This window comes from Octodon degus, unplaced genomic scaffold, assembly GCF_000260255.1.
Source record: "Octodon degus isolate 3935 unplaced genomic scaffold, OctDeg1.0 scaffold00034, whole genome shotgun sequence".
NCBI lineage: Eukaryota > Metazoa > Chordata > Mammalia > Rodentia > Octodontidae > Octodon > Octodon degus.
In genome coordinates, this window is record NW_004524610.1 from 11,155,024 (window position 1) to 11,170,987 (window position 15,964).

Consider the following 15,964-nt stretch of genomic DNA (forward strand, 5'->3'; position numbering starts at 1 on the left):
ATGGCACGGTAAGGTAGTTGTTTAAAAACACCAAACTCTTCTTCAAACACTGACATATTGCATGGCAGGGACAAGGGACACCCAAGGGATTTCAGGACACCCAGTATACTTCCTCGAGGCTTTAACATGTTCAGAGATTCTCAGTTGATCAATGTGAAAAAATGAAGAGTACAGTCATTTGCCCTGCAGCACATCTGGGACTAAGCGGAGGAGAGAAATAAAGGAATTTCAAGAATAATACTCTTAATAAGGAAGCAACACTCCCATGAAGATACCTTCTCACTAAAACTTTTGGACAAGTAAATCAGCCCTTCTGCTGTTCAGGCCTATAACTAATCTCAGTCCACAGAGAATGCAATTATCTGGCGCTACATGTGTCTTTCATACAGCTATGTGTCTGGCAAATACTAGAAACTTACTAAGCTTTTTGTTTCAAAAGGTGAATTAATACACCAATCAGTGAATAGGTGAGGCAGTAACTTTGTATAACTTTTAGAAAAAAATTAGCTATTTACATTAAACCTCACTCAAATGTTCATATTTTCTACCTACTAATGATTGCAAACAACTTCCAAACTATTAAATATTTTATACCAACCAAGTTATCAATTATAAAAGAGAAAGTAGAAATAATAATGTCCCATAATAAGTAGATTTATGGTCATTATATGGCAAAATGGTATTCCTCACAGTGATGAGAAATGAAGGTTGTAAGAAAAATAAAATGCAAAATGGAAGAGCGTTTACAATAGAATGTTCAATGAAAAACTCCCAAAGCAATAGGGTTTCAGTCTTAGAAGAGGATGAAGCTCCAGAGAGGAGCTACAGTAAGAAGGGCACAAAATGGGAATGTATGTAAAACCATCACACTACACACTTAAAAATGGACAGAATTGTAAAGCTTACATGGGCATCATGATAATGAAAAGTAGAAAATTTCCATGTATGTTGAAATCATGCAAGAAAAAAGACTAAAAGAAAAACATGAACCGTAATACCAATTACATACAATGTAAGTATTATATGTGTATAGTGGAACCTCAGCTCGCAAACTTGCTTCTTCCCAGGATTCTGGTCACAAATTGAAAGAGATGAGAACCAAACCAAATTCAACACATCATTCAATGTTGACCTTATGGAAAAATTGGATTTGGTTCTTATCTGATTCAGTTAGCAATCAGAACCATACAAAGAATTAAGTTCATGAGCTAGGGCACCACTACCCGTGATTTGGTGAGATTGTGTTTATCTTGTTTTGGTCATACTGGGTATTGTACTCAGAGTCTTGTGTATGCTGGTCAGTCATTCCAGCACTGACCTACATCCCCAACCCAAAATAATTTTTTTTGGGGGGAAAAAAAGCTATTTGCACTCTTCTTAAAGAATTCCTACATCTATCTCCAATCATGGACTTAGACCTGAATTTGACCAAATATTTTCTGTAGATTCTTATCTGTATAAGATTTTAATATTTTTATTGAAAAGTGAAGTTTCATGATCAAATCATTTTGGAGAACTCTGGATTGAGCAATATATTTGTCCAAGATGACCAACAAGGTATTGTATGCTGCAAGTCTCCTGGGGCCCTCAGGGAGACAATGCAGTATTTCTCAACATTTTGGACAGTAGATTCCGATAATAGTGGGGTGCCTTAGGGAACTTCTTGCCACTATGACGAAATACCGGAAATCATGAACTAATAAAGATAAAAGATTTATGTGGATCCATGGATAATGAGAGGATTCAGTCCACACACACCGAGCCCCACTGTCTTGGGTGCTCCAGAGAAACAGTGTGTTGGGGAGGAGGCCTCCTTTCCCAATAGCATCGTGGGCCTGGGATCAAACATTCAGCAGGTCTCTTTTGGGTGACTTTCAGAACCCAAGTTGTAGCAAAAGGGAACCCTCAGGACACTTAGGTGACAGAAAAACAATTTGGGAAACTCTGCCTTAAGCAAATTATCTCAATATCTCAGTTTCGTTTATAAGAAAAAAAATGCTATTAATAAATCAGACTTTGAAGAGGTTTCAGGGAAATATGTCTTTTTCTTAAAGATGTAGATTCAGTTTTTGGTGTAGATATGAAAGTTTATGAGTGAGACTAATTATTCAGTGTTCTTTTCCTCCTGTCGTTCGTTGCAGGATTATATGCACAAAACTGTACCCAGTGGAAACAAGGTCTTATACACAGCATGCATTTATAACCAATTAATTAGATAATATTCTGAGCCTGTTAGTAGGAACTAATTGCTTGTATTATGCTTTTCAGTTGAGGAAGCATATTCAGCCATGTGATTGCAATCTAGCCTCCTACCAGCCCTGAGGAGTAGCCAAGGCATGTAGGATTATTAATTTCACTTATCTGATGAAGAGAGCTTAAAATACATACTTGCTCAAGGTTAAGCATCTGGTTAATAGCAGGGTTTTAGCTCTGATTTGGTCTGCTTCTGTACCTCCATCTGCGCTCCATTTCCTGTGCACCTAGTCCTCATCTTTAATGCCAACTTATGTGGCAGAATCTCTTGGCCTTGTATGGAGGATCACTGGAGCAGCTCTCCTTGAAAGAAGAGCGATTGTCTCCGTTTTGCCTGAGCCGGACCCTATTTCCTTGTATTGATATGTACAGAGCTGGCTAGGACTTGCCTTTATCCATTCAATTGGCCTTAAGCAAGGTATACTGGTCTAGCTGAGGTGCTGGTGACAGTCTTTGAAGGTGGCATGTATGCTTCCCTGTAGCCTACACCGCTGCTCTTTACTATGAGCAGGGTCGAGACAGGACGAAGAGCCAATGCTCCCTGCTGCCAGCTGGGATCGAGCCTTGAGACAGAGGCTATGACTCCCTGGGGCTTGAAAGATTACATCGGAGCTGAAGCACCCAACCTCCAAAACATTAGATACACTCTCAATAGCATAAAGCAGATTACTTTCTCTGCATATCCTCTCTGCGTATGGCAGAGGTAAATGTAGGCCACCCACCACCTCAGCTCACAGTACTCACCTACTTCCCACAATTCTCAGGCATTCCTCCTCAAGCCTCTCCTCCACTGAATAAAACCCAGGTGTGGACCTAGGTCAGCCTTTTTGTTCTGGAAAGCCATCTTCAAGGCTGCACTTAGGGCCCCTTGGCTCCCCAATAATTATAAATATATTTTAGTGCCTTTATTTTCACCGTGGGTTGCACTGGGAGTTAGATTGGAATTAACTTGGTGGGATTCCAATAATGTATCTTTAGGACTACAAATATTAACTTCTTAGACCAAGAAGAGAACCTGGAGGGTACTCCTACAGCATTGTAGGTGGAGATGTGCTTCTATTTTCTATCTGAAAGGTGAAAAAATAGGGGAAAGAGTAAAAATATTTCCTAGCAGTAAAATTCCGGCAAGTGTCTGTATGCTGTCAACAAAGTCCCTAGGGAGGGGAGTGAGGCTAGAACAGGAAGTTCCTAGGGGAATGAAGTTGTTACACCCCACAGAGCTGGGTTCTGTGTGGACGTTGGAACTTGACCCACAGAGGGAAGTCTGGTTGCTCCCTGGAACTGCATTGTGACCTGCCTGTTGCTACTGAGATCTGGAATGCATAGAAGAACAGCTATGTCAACATATGTCTCAGTCTCTGAGGAAATCGTTCTCCATGTTCTTAGGCAATGAAGTTGCTCTTAGGATCAGAAGAAAACTACTACACAGTACACAAAAGCAGAGTCATTTTGTGAGTCTCTTGAATCCGTTAAAATATCCAAAACTTGGGATTAGTTCAGAAACAAGAGTCAAAAAATTGCATGCTCTGAAGTTTTGGGGTTTTTTTGTTTGTCTGTCTGTCTGTTTGTTTGTTTGTTTTTGTCAAGGGAAGGGAAGAAATGCAAGCAGAGTAGGAACTCAGCCTCACCAATTTGAAAGTCATTTGCCTATAGCTGGATTTAATTAACAAGCCTGGACCAAAAAAGGAAGCCAATCATAGACGTGTGAATTGGATGGAGGTAGAAGAATGGGATGGTGACACTCACTGTCAGAGCCAGTACAGCCTCACTGGAGAATTCATCTGTTTTGAGAAAGCCTACTCTAGTGAAGTTGATGGTTTGGACCACTGTACTGTGCATTTCTGCTTGTGTATGGAAAGGAGCAGTTAATGCTCGATTTGTTTTGTCTCCTTTTTTCAATTGTTCATACTTTTCTTAATTTCTTTCAACTATTCTTTCTTCAAAATTTTATAGGCATATGTTTGATAATATGAACAACTATTTGGAAGACAAAACTATGCATTACAACAAAAACTGTGAAATTCATATTACTTTGTTAATGAAGTGAAATTCTGTATCACTTGTAATTTTTTGTTTTAATTCTAATTTTTACTCTTTAAAAAATTAAAAAACTAAAATGAAGTTTGGAGGGGAAAACCAGTTGGCCTTATAGTAATCTAGTATATGTTTGAAAAGTTAGCTTTTTGGGAACACTACCCCAGGCTTCATTTGCCCTTTATACCCCTAGCATATCCATGTCCCAACTGTGTATATATATATATATATATATATATATATATATATATAGTGTACAGGGTCTCACTGTGTAGATCGGACTCATAGCGATCCACCTGTTTACAGCCTCCCAAGTGTTGAGATTATAGGTATGCGCCAACATGCCCAGTCTCAATTGCCATCTCAGCGCACCCTGAGGACAGCAGGCATGGGGATCGAATTCCATGCCCCTGTGTCTGCCTAAGCAGGTGCTTTAATCTACTGAGCTATTTGGCCAGCCCTCCAAAGTATGTTTTTTGTTTTTGTCATTTATTTTACAAAATTGGCAAAAGAAGATAATTTAAAACTAAATAAATACATCAGGCATTCAGCGATACAGGTTTTGCGGCTAAGAGCTCAGAGGCAAAGTCCAAGCCTGATGAGAACTAAGACGGCTGAGTAAGAAATTCTGTCATGGGTGTGCCCCATGACACACATGCCCCCCTGTAGGTCTTGCCATCTTTCTTCTCTGCTTATTCTTGTCTTGAGATAGAATGAAATAGAAGTCTGAATGTGAATGAGAGGCTGCCAAAGCTCTGGAGATTTTTCTAATCCTCCAAATGTTCTCCAATAAAAACCTCCCTTAATGTCATTGGTACTGCAGGAAAATTCATAACTGGGGAAGTCTGACAAGAAAATGAACCACTGAAAACTGTACATAAATGCAAGGGCTCATTTCTATGCTGAAGTCCTCTTTAACTAAAGCAAAGAATTCATATTGTCATTTGCAAGCATTTATTAAGTACACAACACAGGGCTAGTTACAGTATGGAGGATGCAAGAGAATTAGCAATTTACATTTGAGTTTAACAGGAAAAAAAATAAGAGACATCAATTTACTTTTGGGAAGAAGAAAACAAATGAATATTTATATGCTTGTTTGTGTTTGTATATCCTAAATACAAAGGAATGAATGAAAAAAAATTACTAAGTCATGATGAAGTATGGTTGGAGAAAGTCTTTAGGGTATGGCTGCTTTTGAGCTAAATCTTGAAGCAAGTGACACTTGTGGCAGGCAGAAAAGAAGAAGTCTGAGGATTAAATTGTGTTTTGGAACTTCTGTGAACAGGCTTCCTGGGAAGAAGCTGCTCTGGATAACTGACCGAAGAAGGCCTCTCACTGATTCCAACTCTTGTGTATCAGGGAAGTGAGTGCCCACCAGCTTATTGGGTCTTTGAAATCACCAAAGAGGCTTTGCTGGATGAACCCTAAGATACATGACACATTGCTCAGAATGTGAGATCGTGTGTTTATAAAGTGTCGCAAGGGCCCCAAAAGAGGAAATTCTGCATTGCTGCCTTTGATGTGGAGTGACCTACCAGCCGAGGAATGCAAGTGACTCCTACAAGCTGTAGAGGAGAAGTGATTGGAGCCCATGGACAGAACAGCCCTGCCTATTCCTTGATTTGACTCCAGTAAACCCACTCCAGATTTCTGACCTCCAGGGGTGAAAGGTAAATTTTTGTAGCTGTAAGTCACAAGGTTTATAGTAATTGACAGGCACCTCAGCTCACCAAGGCTTCTGTTCAAGACCAGTTGGGCTTTCTTCTCCGTACACATGGGTCACAGCTAGTCATCATTTAAATATTCCCATTTTATAGATAAGAAAACTGATGCTTAGGTAGTTCTATTTATTAAGGGGTAAAACTAAAGAGCAAACCCATGCACTTTGACTCTACATCTCACATCTGTAAAACATACACTGTTTAAAAGACTAAGAATGGCAAGAGCATATCAAATTTCTACACAAAAGTGGATTATAATAGCAAATTTATAAAATGCCATTGATTGTACTTACAATTTTCTCCATAATCTTAGGCAATGCAATTCTTCACATTCTTTTACACCTCCGTTGCTATAAATGCTAAGGATCATACAGTAATCTCACAAATTACATTACTTATTCAACAGATGGTATAACATAGGAGAAAATTTTGTCAGTAGTTAAGTTGAAGACTAAACATAGGTGAAGTTGATACATTTCATCTATTACCATACTGTCTCCTATAATGTAAGCTATTGAAAACCTGATACTACATCCTCTGTGATCTGCAAAGCCTAAAGCCCTTGTCATCCTGTCTACTTGCTTCCACCCATAGGTCATTACAAAAGTCTGCCAGTGTCAGTGCCGAAGGTCATGGCCCCCAACACCTGGAATCCAGCATTTTAGGAGTCTCATGCAGGAAGATCACAAGTTCAAGGCCCAAGTGAGCAAACTAAATAGAACCTATCTCAAAAAAATTTAAAGAGAGAGAGCTGGAATCATAGCTCAGTAGCACAACACTTGTGGGTCTGGTCCCCAGAATCTCCTACACACACACATAATAAAACAACTGTCACAGCTACTGAAGAGGCCAAAGTAGGAAGATCAACAGAACCAAGGAGTCTGAGACTAATCCAGGCAACGTAGTGAAATCCTATTTAAGAGAAAAGAAGAAAAAGAAAAAGGGAAAGACAGACAGACAGACAGAGACAGACAGAGACAGAGACAGTGACAGAGACAGAGACCAAGAGACAGAGAGGCAAGTCAGCAGATTAAAGTACCTGCTTAGGCAGATGCAGGGACCAGGGTTCAATCCCCAGCCTGCCATGCTGGCCCCACCTAGGGGCATGTTGAGACGGTGATTGAGACTGGGCATGGTGGCGCATACCTGTAATCCCAGTGCTTGGGAAACTGAACCCAGGAGGATCACTACAAGTCCAATCTGTGTAGTGAGACCCTGTATACTCTGTAATAAATACATAAAAAAGAAAAGAAAGAAAAATATAAATCTTGGTACCATCTAAATACTTCACAAGTACTCTGATGCAACACATTGAAGTTCCTTTATTCTATTTCAAATATTTGTCATGTCTCATAGCTCTAACACTGCTTGAGAGTGAATTTATTTCTTCCTCCATACTTCTCAGCACCCGATGAAATGTTTCCCTCTGTGCACATAAATGACCATCACATAACCATCAAGCTCTGAGTCATGGACAGGTTGTTTCTGTCACCCATCTTGCAATACTTGAAACTAACTTCTTATTGGGATTTTAGGGATACCGACTCTGAATACAAGGCATTTTGGGGAGAGGGAGATGTGCACTGAGGCAGTGTAGGACATTTCCCATCACGTTAGACCTCAGGCATTGAGCTTTCCTCCTTTCCAGATCCCACAGCAAACAGAAATGCTACATGGACATGTCTTCTGCAAAGTGTCATTCTCAGAGCCTGAGGGTCTTGGTTCCTTCACTCTCCCCACTGAGACAAACTACCCAGAGCCCAAAATTGAAGAGGGGTAGATTTATTTAGCTGTCAGTGAGTGGAGGTTGCAATACATACTCAGCTGGCTCCAAGGCAGAGTGTACATGGCAGATGGCAGCCATTCATGGTGGTGGAAAACAGCAAAGGGCAAAGGGAGGAGCAGCAGCCGAGGTAGCTAGTAAGCCAGTCTTCCCTCCTTAGATTATAATGCAGATTACCCACCCCAGGGTGGGTGTACCACTCACACCCACAATCCCAGCACTGGACTGAGAATTAATCACAAACTCTAGAAGCCACCCCATGACTACATGGGATTTTGGAGGACATCCAGACACAAACCTTAGCATTGAGGAAACAAATCTACATCACAGCTGTCCCTCCTACCAGCCTGCCCCAGCCTGATTTCTTCTTTTATTTCACTGATATCTGGATCTCCTGTGTGCCTCGCTAGTGCCAGGCACTTATATAAGGTTCCAAGGACCACACTCCTTCCTGTGCCCTGTGCTTCCATTTTCATAGTAGGAGATGGACAATTAGAAAATAAGTAAAATATTTAAATGGACCAAAAGGAATAACTCCTATTGCGATTGATTTTGCTATGTAAAAAATATAGAAAAGATAGGCTTTAATTGCATTTTGTTTCCCAAAACAAGACTAGACTCAGTGTAATTATGTTACTGAAAGGAAAATTTTGATTCAGAAAAGTATAGAATGTATAATGAATTCATTCATCTTTTTTCTGAGCCATGTGTATTTATATTTTATGAGTAATGGTGCCACCATCTCGGTTTCCTTTTCTACTTTGGCTGCTAGGAAACTCAGAGCTAAATAGCAGTAATGGTAACTGTGCAACTCTTATTGCTTTGCATGCATTAAATTTTCAGTGGTCTTATTATTCCACCCTGGACTTTCTTTCATTTTGATTTTTTAATTTGTATTTTAATACACTAGCTTCAAGAGCCAACTCTACCAACTAAGAAGCAAAATTTCCGCTGGAGGATGGGTACTTTAGCTTTATAGATGCACACAATAAATCTGAAGTTCTGCTTTCTGGTTTCTGAAGGGTTTTTTGATTTAGACAAATACCAGATCACAGAAAGGTAGAGTACCTCATCAGAAATTAGACAGTGCTTCCTCAGCTTGGATTATTATCTCTCTGTTCGAGGATGGCTAACTGAACACCCAGCCTAGTGAAATGGGAGGGACAGTAGCTTCTACATTAGGAAGACTATTGGTTCACATGTAGTCCATGGCTGGTGAGATAGCTCAGCAGTCTAAGCTCCCGTCTGGCAAGCACAAGGACCTGTGTTCAATCCCTGGTATTGCATGCCACAGTGTGCCTTGCCTGGTCTGAAATCAGGTGTGGCAGTTGGTGCACACCTGTAATCCCAGCACTGAGGAGGCTGAGCCAGGAGGATCACTATGAGACTGAACTGTATAGCGAGACCCTGTATCAACAACAACAATTAAAAAAAAAACTTTTAAAAATTTAATCCAAAGTAACTCATCTTTAATTAAAACAATTCAAGTCACTTTTAAGTTTCTATCCACTCCACATGATTTTCTCCAAGCTGTTTCTGAGTATTTGTGAGATAAAGAAGTTAAGACGACACACTGAGTCCTTAAAATTCTTATGAAAATTTGGAAAAAAAAATCTCAGTGCAGAATCTATAAATCATAGCTAATGGACATGCTCAAAGAGACTAGGTAAGGTATTTGAAATGCCTCTAAATTATTGCAACCTACCTCTTTATTAAAAAGCAATTATGCCCTTCAGATTTAAAGCTATGATTTCTCTAAGAAAAACGACCTCCGAGTTAGTAAGTGACAAGACCCATCACAGAGCTGTTTCATCCAGTAGCAGTGGGGCAGCTGATAAGTTTACTAAAGAGCCCTGGGGATGGATTAATTATTTAGCAGTGGAATAAATTGACAAGTTGGTCCTAACTACTTCAATAGAAATTGAAACACCAGATTCTGCAAAACTTTTCAGTAATTATTACAGAAAATATGATTAAATTTGAAACCGGGGGATTCAACTGGCCTGACCTGCAGTCTCCTTTTTCTCTTTAACCCTCCACTTCCATTTTCCCCGCTGTAGCTCATTTGGTTGTATACCTCCCCTCCCACTTTTCCTGCTACCCAATCTCCTCCTACTGTAACCTAGCAGCTCCTCTCTACATGTTTTCTCCTCCCTTCCTATGTTCTGGAATGTTCTGGGGGAGGCCCCAAAGAGGTGCAGTGAGAGAGGAGAGAATCTCACTCATCCTAGAGCCTAAAACTACCTTGGAAAGGTAAGTGTGGAAGGACAAAGAGAATGCTATGTGAGAAAAATAATTAGGAATCATTGCAGAATGGTTTGGCATGATGAGGTACAAACGACCTGCTGTGAAAACACAGATGAAGAGGCAATTAATTTCTGTCATTTTCTAGCAAGAGTAGGTGACAAATGTCTTCACTCTGCATGTTCTCCTCCCATCTGTTTCTCTCACTTCTAATGGGGACAATGTGGGAGCTGTGTTGTCAGTTTCTTCTACCAAAATGTGATGCTCAAGCATTAAATTTATTCTGATGTCAACCACAGAAGATGCTGTATTTAACATAAAGCAAGGGCAGCTTAGAGAGAAAACCTTTGGAAACAGCAACCATCCTAGTTCCCGGTTGCCTTTACTGTAGTGGACACCCAGAGCTGGTTGGTTTCCCCCTCGCTTCTCCAACATAACCATCCTTCCAAGGATTCCCCAATGCTTTGCTCCTGCTGCCTCACTAGCTGCCTTGGCTTTAGGTATAGACCAGCCTGTGTACCAGGATGGCCTGTGAGCCTGTGCACTTCAGATGCAGAGACACTCTCCAGAGACACTGTCTGGAGGGCCCCACCCTGAACGTCTTATTTGATGTCCTCGTGAATGCAGAGAAGAGGTCTCTGTCACCTTTCAGCTAAGATCATCTCATCAAAGCACATTTCTGTAAACATCTAGCTGAGGGGAACAAGCCAGGGATAGCTAATTTACACATTTAGCCACTATTGACACAGAACTCTACTTTAGGTTGTTATAAAAAGAAAAAAAAAAGAGTAGACTTGTCTGGCTCCTGTGCTTGTTGGAGGAAAAACAAAATCACAACCAAAATTTTAATAAGTGACAATTGCCTGGAGAAACGAGCAGCCCTGGCTTGGGCATTGAGTAAAGGCTTCAGAGTGAGCCATAGATATGAGTTCAATCTTGAGATTCAAGTTTGGATTGGGCAGAGCTAGGGAAGGAGAGAAAATGATGGAATTATGACTGCTCTGCAATGGGAAGGGTCTCAGCAAGAGCTGAGGTGAGAACACTGATCAGCCCCAAAGACATGAGGCACTGTGGGGAGGGGAGGAGAAGGGGAGACAATGCCAGAAGAGTGAAAGAGAATGGCAAGATTTTAAGGACAGCCTGCCTATCTTATTTCAAAGTTTTGTCGTGGAGAAGTTTTGTGAAGAGGCAAAGAAACAAGCCAGTTGACATCAGCTCAGTAGGAAACACTGGGAAGAATCAGAGTAATGGAACTCGGTGGAGAAAACAGCTACATTCACCGTGCCTTTAATGCACCCCTTCTTTGGGTCACTCAGGCCTGTGCTGCTCATTATACGCAGACACTAAATCCACAAGAGTTCTGGTTCTGTCACTAACACAGCTTGCAAGTGCCCTGAACACCCAGGGTCCCAATTTTTCATGTTTCACAGGAACACATGAAAAAAGATGATCCTTAAGATTTCCTTTACTTGTAAAGACTATAATTAGTCTTCTATTTTAAAGTAATGTTGCTGCTTATAGCACTAAACTGAAACAATCTCCTCCTCTCGGCACATAAGCCTTTCCAGGCTTTGGCATTAGATCTGCAGATTTCATTGTTTTAATTTAAAAACTAACTTTTTCCTTTATAACCAAATAATGCATATATATCATAGAAAATTTTGAGAGAATGAAACTGCAAAACATGACAACTTCTACTCACTCAGACATTATCATAGTTAATAGTTGGTCTAGAGCTTTATTAAGAAGTCAATTGATTTGTGTAAGACTAAACTAAATTAGTGACATTTTAGTCCAATTCTAAAAATCTTGTTTGTTTGCTTCTTCTAGAGCAAAGAGATATTCATACCAATAACTACTCAGCATTTCACGAGTTTCAACAAATCTAGGCAGATTGTCCTACTCCTACAAAGTAAACCAACATATATTAAGTAAAAGCTCATAGAATTATGTCTATATAACTTTCATCCCTGTAACACCAAATTAATGCATTCTTCAAGTTTTTTCTAAGAACACACCCAAATATTAATAAAAGCATGAACTTGGCACTTTTCCAGGTAAACTTTATGCATTAACTTTAAGCCTCATAATAATATATTTGTGGTAGGTGTTTTGATCCCTGTTTTAGAGATAAGAATTCTGAGGTTTGGAGAAGTTAAATGACTTTATTTTATCCACTTTGGTAGAAAAGGTCAGTGTCAAAACTTGAACATAAGAGCTCCTGTAGCCAAACTTCATAGTGTCACACCTACACTAGCATTTGACAAGCTATTCCCCAGCTAATGTTAGTATACAGCAAAATAATGTTCCATGAAAAACAAATTCATTGTCAGTTATGTATGAGAAGCACAGTGTTGGAAGAAGTAAACATGTTTAATGCAATTTAATCATTGCATTCTTCATCTTACTTTAGAGAGAAACTCTCTTCTATAAATCAAATTCTGTTTTGAGCAGCACATATTCATTTGTATGTATATTTTAAATATGAATTGGGTTAGGACTAGTTTCAAAATCTTCTCTTCTCCCAACCTAAAGTACAGAGATAATACAAAAATGGAAAATAATCTTTGAGGTCTTTAACATTTTGTCAGATTCATCTGCAAAGTTTGTCATTATTGGTGATTGAGGAGATTGTGTATTATCTGAGGACCAATGTCTACATTTTAACTTCACTGAGGATTACAGGTTCCTGAGCCAGAAAGAAATGTATAGAACTACTTCACAGGAGATTATTTTTATTTCTTGAATGAGTTTCAGTTCCTTCATTCGTAAGTTGGGGATGATGATATTAATTTAAAAGTAAGGTTCATAATTGGTGAAAGATACCAGATTGTAGGAGGACCTTAACTGTCTTAAAATGTAAGACTGTAACACAAGAAATGAACTCTTTGCTTGTACACATTAGCTACCAAAGTCCTATTTTGTTTTCCTTTTTAACTAGCAAGTTAATTTAAAGAAAACTGGTGGGATGGGGGTGTGTGCCAGAGTTTGGAAGCAGAAGTTATGTTTATGGAGTACACTAGGGGGTTAGCATCTAACATTATACAAAAATGCCTTCCTCCACTCCAGAGTGGGCTCAGGCGATTGGGCAGAAGCCATTTCTTCCTTCCGGACTCTCAATTATTACTCAGCTCAAAGCTCAAACCTCTTGGCTCATTTGTTCAAAGCCTACGTCTTCGGATGTCTCTTGATTCTAGGAGGAGAATGAAAGATGACAAAGCACGACTATACACTGTCTATGGTTGCACAAGGAGAAAGATGTGGGCAACTGGACGTGAATAACTTCAGAGCCAGCAGGACTTCTCAACACTGAAGAGCTAGAGGAGAAAGCAAGCTGGTCTTGCCTTGCGGCACCTCGCAAACAGTGCCACTGACAGGTAAGATGGTCACCCACAGTACTTGAAAGATGGAGAGGACATCCACTGAGCTTGGTTCTTTCCTGTTCACTCGCACTTGAATAAGCTCTGTGCACTAGAAATACTACCTCTAGGTTTGAAGTACCTTCAAACAATGGAAAACATACCAAATCTGAATGTTTTCTTTATAGCCTCAAGGACAGACACTGATTTATTGCAGAATCAGATTCATAGAACATATATGCCCTCTAATATATCTGTTTTAAATCTTTGAGCTGGCCATAATGATGTCTTTTTTGGATTCTAAGTTTTAAGCTTGTCAAATAAAGATATTATACGTGGTTAAGACGTCTTGTTTTTCTTCAATTTACGCCGTGCCTTATTTTGTTATTAGAGTAGTGGCTGGCTTTCATAGTAAGTAATTAATGAGCTGGAAACACACTGAGATGAGTCTGGAACAACAGCTCTTCACAGAGGGTGATGTTACCCTCTTGAATATTTTTAGTAGAAAAACTGAAATAAGGTTTCAGGATCCCACTGGTACCTAATGGGTAGAGAAGACGGCTGACAAACTGTTTGGAATTCACAAAATTCCCCTCCCCCAATATAATTACCCAAACTCAAGTGTCTACAGGGCCCAGATTGAGAAATCCTGGCGCCCTGGGAGGCATTTTTGTGGTTTAGAGACACTTTCGGTTAGAGTGACGTTATTCCTGGCTGCTGGGTGTAGACCTGGCTTCCAGAAGCACCGTGTGCTGACTCGTCAGTCATGCTACGAAGGCATGGGTGAGAGAATGCGCACTGTGCAGACTTGCTGGACAGTAGCCGGCATGAGACATGGCGCACTGGAGGGAGGGGGACTGGCGATATAGTGGGAAGCTGATCTGATAGTGTTTGCCCCAATACGAATATGCTATGGTATTAAGGGAAAGATGATGAAAAAGATGACTGCTCCAAACAGATTCTGCTATATCTGAAATATAATAGCATAACATGAAGAATTTTAGACACACCATGATTTCCTATTTTGGTGAGATTTATGCAAACTCAAACTTACGACGTTCATACGAGTATAGGGAACCAAGACACAGCAGTGCTATGCTGCTCAGCTATGTCTGCTTTTACAGTCATGGGTTTTATGTACCTCAATATGCAGGAAAGTCTTGGCTTGATGTCAATATCCATGAATTATGACTCTGAAAGAAAGTTTTCTAAGGTCTAATTAAATTAAAAGGTATTGGAGCTGGAGAGATGGCTCAGTGGTCTAAAGCACCTACTTGGAACAAGCTTGGCAAAGCACAGGGACCGCGGTTCAATCCTCCAGCACCACATGCCTGCCAGCCGCGCCCCCTGGTGGGCTGAGCTGGCCACACACACACACACACACACACACACACACACACAATAAATGTTAAAAAAAATAAAATAAATTAAAAGGTATTTTTGGGCCAGGAATATAGCTCAGTGATGTAAGCGCCCGCCTGGCAAAAGTAAGGACCCAAGTTCGATCCTCAGTACCTCATGCCAAGTCGCTCTGCCACGGGCCCACCAAGCCAGCCACCAAGACCAGACTTGGTGGTGTGCGCCTATAGTTCCAGTGCTTAGGAGGCTGAAACGGGATCACTATGAGCTCAAACCACAGAGCGACAGCCTGTACCAAACACATAATTAAAAAAAAAAAAGATATTTTGACCTACCATGATAGAGAGCAAACAATTACCTTCCCACACTAACTACAAAAAATAGTATGGAAACTGCTCTAGGAAGAGGGAGGTGGTCAAAAGTCTAGAATCAAAAGCCACACATGGTGGTGCGTGATGGCTGGCCCCAGTCTGAGCAGTTCAGGGGTCCTCTTCAATAAATAAACAAATTAAATTCAATTAGTTAAAAATCTAGGAGTATGGCTCAGGGAGAAGGCCCTGGGTCCAGTCCAGGGGTACTGTCCCTTCATAAGAATATGCTTCCAGAATTACTGCAGAAAAATGTAGAGGTATAGTAGGGATTTTTTAAAATGCTGTATTTTTCTTTAACTTTATGATATTTATTTGTTAGCTTTTAAAGTGAAATTTGTTGTGATTTCTTTGACTATGTTAAGCATGGAATTTTGAACATAGTTTTGAATATGAAGCTTAATTTCTTTTTCTCAAAAAGGACTATGAAAATGTCAAAACTCCATAAAACCTTCATGTTCCCCTGGACACATATTTTATTTTGAAAAACATATTGAATGGTTATTCCTTTTATTTCCTTAAAGACAATGTTTGTGTCTTCTCAGGGCTCATTTCCAAAAGCAGCCACGTTGAGAAGTCCATTTTTCACTTTCCTATCTGTGCTGTCTTTCTAAAACTAAAATATTCCTTTTCATTTCCCTTACTTAATAGAACATGAAGATGCGAGGAATAAAATCCTATTACTTCTGCGAAACCTGCTGCCCTAAAGTCACAAATATAATTTATGGATTCTGGCCATGGTGGCATCCCTTGCTATGCCAATAAAGTTTATTGAAATTGGAACTCAAATTAAAAAGCTTATACTATAGAATCTGTGTGGGGGTTGGAAATATATATATA